The sequence below is a fragment of the Nannospalax galili genome, unplaced genomic scaffold, assembly GCF_000622305.1.
Source record: "Nannospalax galili isolate Female #2095 unplaced genomic scaffold, S.galili_v1.0 scaffold1016, whole genome shotgun sequence".
Taxonomy (NCBI): domain Eukaryota; kingdom Metazoa; phylum Chordata; class Mammalia; order Rodentia; family Spalacidae; genus Nannospalax; species Nannospalax galili.
This window is the reverse complement of record NW_008337919.1, coordinates 1,073,467-1,078,229: the sequence shown is the minus strand read 5'-3', so window position 1 is coordinate 1,078,229 and position 4,763 is coordinate 1,073,467.

The window sequence follows — 4,763 nt, the reverse complement described above, 5'->3', positions numbered from 1 at the left end:
TATTATGCACCCATGTCATGCAGTGCCCATGGAGGACAGAAGAGGGCATGGGATCCCCTGGACTTAACACGGACAGTTTTTAGCTGTCATGGGAGTGCTGGGATTTGAACCCTGGCCTTTTGCCAGAACAACCAGTGTTCTTAACTACTGAGCCATTTCTCCAGCCCCAGATAGATATTATTTAAAGAAAACTTTATCAAATATAACCATAGAAAATTCAAAAATAATAAGTAAACCAGGCTGAGGAGATAGTACAAACATGGGGACCTGAGTTCAATTCCCAAAAAATACAAAAACACAAATTTTCAGCTACATAGATTAGTGCAGTTCTTAATCCTCATCACAAGAGCCATCTTCGTACAGTGGATAGTCATTAATGCAGAGACCCACAACTGGCCAAAGTGAAGAGAAAAAGAGTCCCTGGAGTGCTCAGCCGTAACTGAGAAATCTGTATCATACCCGCTCAAGAAAAGATTGTATGCACAGTTCAGGAGGAATGGGGTTGAACAATGCCTTCTGGATATGAGAGAAGTGTTGCATTCATGAAATTGCAGTGGCTGTGAGAGCCTGCCCAAGAAGATCAACCAGTCAACATTCCAACTTGGATATGGGATGTTGCAGGAGCTTTGTACAGAGAGACTGGTCATCGAGATTTTTTCTTCAGGAAGCAGTTTGGTTTTATTTATTTATTTATTTGTTTATTTATTGGTTTATTGGTTTTTATTGATTTTTTTGTATATTTCATACTCAACATCTTAATCATCTTTATATCCCTTTCCCGGAAGCAGTTTTATCAGCACAAACACTGACTCAGTGGCTTCTTATCCAAAAATCTGAGCCTCAAGCATAGTAAGATTTTGCCTTATATATCGTTCTAGCCCTTTTGCCTGGCTTACATTATAATTATGTCCTGTAGGTTATGGAACTATGACATTCTGACCACAGGAATGTTATGTCTGCACACATTGACACTGATTAGACCATGCTGTATTTTCTTTGTTCCTCTTTCTAGGTTTCCAAGGATCCTACCACAGGGAGGGACACAAGCTCCCACGCCTGTGCTGAGAAGCTTGACAATTGATGGCTGCTAGAAGAGAGAAGGCTAGTTTTCTTTAGGGATGCAGTCCCTTGTAGGCTGACTATACTCCAGTGGATAACCTTATACCCATGCATATACCCATGCACATACCCATGCAACTGTACTCTGTGGGCTGTTTTTAAAAAGAAAGGAAAAAAAGTAGGACGTGAACTTGGGAGGATGATATGAAGTAAATAAAGATCAAGGGGGAGTTAAAGGGAGGAAGCAGGGAATAAATATGCTCAAAATATATGTGTGAATGAAATCTCAAAGGAAAACATTATGTAAGAAATCACAGTTAGGTGACATTCATTTGTAATCCCAGTACTCACAGGAGGGTCACTGGGGCTCTCTGGCCATCCAGCCCAGCCTAATTGATTTCTCACCCATATCTCAGTGAGAAACCCTGTCTCAAAAATAAAGGAGGACAGCCTCTGAGGAACAATATCTGAGGTTGATTTCTGCCCTCCACATTTATGCACACATTCACCTGTACATGCATGAACATACATCCACACAAATAAATTTTTAAAAACTTGAAAAAAATAAAATCACTTTTCACAGAAGAGGTAGAGGACTTGTCAAAGACCTGCCACCCGATTAAGCCTTAAGCTCATATAAGTCCATGGAGTCATTCTGTAAACCTCTTAAAAACGATTTCAATATTGCTGAAGTTATTCCAGACCACAATAAAAGATGAAAAATTTAGAATCATTCTGTGAAGCAAGGAAAAACTAACAGCAAGTGCTGACAAAGCTTATACAAAGAAGACAACAGGTTGTCACACTTAGGAACAGTATTAAAGCTTGGATCTTGAACATTTCCCCCCAAACCCTAGTATTTTAGCTGGTTCCCTGGGAAGGTGCTGTTGGGAGGTGATAGAACTAGTGAAAAGTGGTGATGCTTAGTGGGAGCTCATTAGATCACTGGAAGTGTGCTTCCAAGGGGACCCTGGCCCCATTCCTCTTTCTCTTACATTTCCTGGCCTTGTGGAAACCGTTTACTCCACCATGATGTGCTTCGTCACCACAAGACCAAAGTAATAGAAACAACCAACCATAAACTGGAATGTCCAAGACTCTGACCTAAACAACCCATTTTCCTTTATAAACTGACTACTCCAAGTATTTAATTAAAATAATGAGATGGTGAGTTTCAGTCAATTTAAGACAATGTAGTTTTCTTAATTCCAAGAAAATGAGAGTTTAAAACAGAAAATATGAAATAGGGCATACAATAGAAAGAAGTGTATTTTTGAGTGTGATAGATATTGTATATATCTCACAAAATCCTCAATCCCCAAATATAAAAGACTGATTAACATACTTATATCAAAAACATTTAATTGATTAAACATACATATACCATAAGTAAAAGACAGCATATTGGAAACTTCACACTCAAACCACAGAAAAGAGCTTGTTTTCCTATTATACAAAAAACTCCTATGGGGGGCTGGAGAGATGGTTCAGTGGTTAAGAGCACTGGCTGCTCCTACAGAGGACCTGGGTTCAGATCCCAGCACCCACATGGCAGCTAACAATGGTATGTAACTCCTGTTCCAGGGGACCTCTGCAAGCATAGATGCACCTATCTATGTGTAGGCAATACACTCATAAAATAGAAATACACATAAAATACACATAAAATAGAAATAATAAATAAAATATATTTAAATATATATATTTAAATATATTTTAAAATAAAATATATTTTAAAAAGCTCCTACAAAAGCAAAGCCAAAAGGCCAATAGAAAACAAATATTTCTTATGTTTGCCTAAATCCTCTTGAATAAAACAAACTGGAGTTAAAAACTAAACTGAAATACCCTTTTCTACCTATAAAACTGGCAAAGCCTCAGAAGTTTATGTGAATATGTTGCATTGATAAAGTGTTGATTAGCAAGCATTCCACGTACAGGATGGTTCAATCTTGGTAAAAGATAATTTCCCAGAATCTATGAAAATTATTCATGGGACTAGAGAGATGGCTCAGCAGTTAAGAGCACTGGCTCTTGCAGAAGACCCAGATTTGAATCCCAGCTCCCACATGGCAGCTAACAACAGTCTGGAACTCCAGTTCCATGGGATATAGCACCCTCTTCTAGCCTCCACGGGAAATTCAGGACACAGCTGCACTTACATACAGGCATAACACTCATACATATTAAATAAACAAACAAAAAGCTTAATAAATGAATAAATGAGAAAATTAGACATTCATACATTTTCTTACTTGGAGTTATTCTGTGAATAGGATTCCATATCTGAAATAAGGGCTTTCAGACATTAGTAGATGGGATGGTAAATCGAACCCAAGGCCAGCTTTGTAAATTGGTGTTATTAACAAACAAGCAAGCCCATTGTATTATTGTCAGTAGCTGGTGCTGTGCTACAGGAGCAGAGTTTGACTGTGCCAGACACCATCTGCTTTCAATGCCTGAAATATTTACACTCAGGCCTCCACAGAAACAGGCAGCTGTCCTTGGTATACAAGGTCACTCATCACGGCATTGTTTGACACAATAAGGACTAATAATAACCTAACATCCCATAAAGAGAGGACTGATTAAATGAATTATGATATCCTCATTCAATGGAAATGATGGCAGTTGTGAAAAGATAATGAAAGCTCTTTAAGAATTGATATGGAATGGTCTCCAAAATAAAGACTGTGCAAAGCAAGTATATTGTTAAAGCATGTTTCCATGGAATGAGAAAGAAAAGGAAAATGATATTTGTATTGTGTTAAACGTGTGTAAAACATAAGAATACTTTATATTTATTCCTTGAAAATTTCATACGTTTCCAATGAAATTTGATTATATCTACCTGCAGTAGTAAGTCTTGCCAACTCCCCTAGAATCCTCCACTCTGGCTCTCTCTCAACTTCCTGTCCTCTTTTTCTTATTATTATTAATAACCCCCTGAGTTCAATTAATGCTGCCCATGTGCACATAGAGGTGGAGCTATCTACTGGGGTGTGGGCGACATATCAGTGACAACATCTGTAAAGGAAACAACTCTTTCCCTCAGTGGCCATCAACTGCCAAAAGCCCCTTAGAAGGCATGCATCCAGGAACCTCTCCCCAGTCCATGCTGGACTTTTGACTGGCTTGATCTTGTGCAGGTCATCACAGCTCCTGGTCATGTCCAGAAGTCAGTGTTTCATAGTTCTTCCCAAGACTCCAGCTCTTACACCCTTTCTACTCCTTCTTCTTTGATGTTCCCTGAGCCTTGGGTGGGAGGAGGTTGATTTAGGTGAGCCATCTATACAGCTAAGTACTCAAAAGTCATGTAAATTTGGCAGTTTGACTGACTATGAGTCTCTCTGTTAACCATTATCCACTGCAAAAAGAAACTTTTCTGACTAAGGTTGAGAGCAGCACAAGCCTAGAGGTATGAACATAAATATTTAGAGGGCACTTTAAGCACATGATCACTTAGCATAACAACAGTAAGATCTCCACTAGGGCCTATGATTTCCCCAGTTATGGGCTTCTGATTATTAGGTTTAAAGTACCAGACACAAAATCTCTTCTGTAGAGTAGGCCTCAAATTCAATCAGAAAGCAGTTGGTTACCCTCATAACCATCATAATGTCTGTGAGTTATTGGTTTGGGAAACCCCAAGAGGTACCCAAAACAACACAGGCTATTGCCACCACAAATACATAGTAAGACCC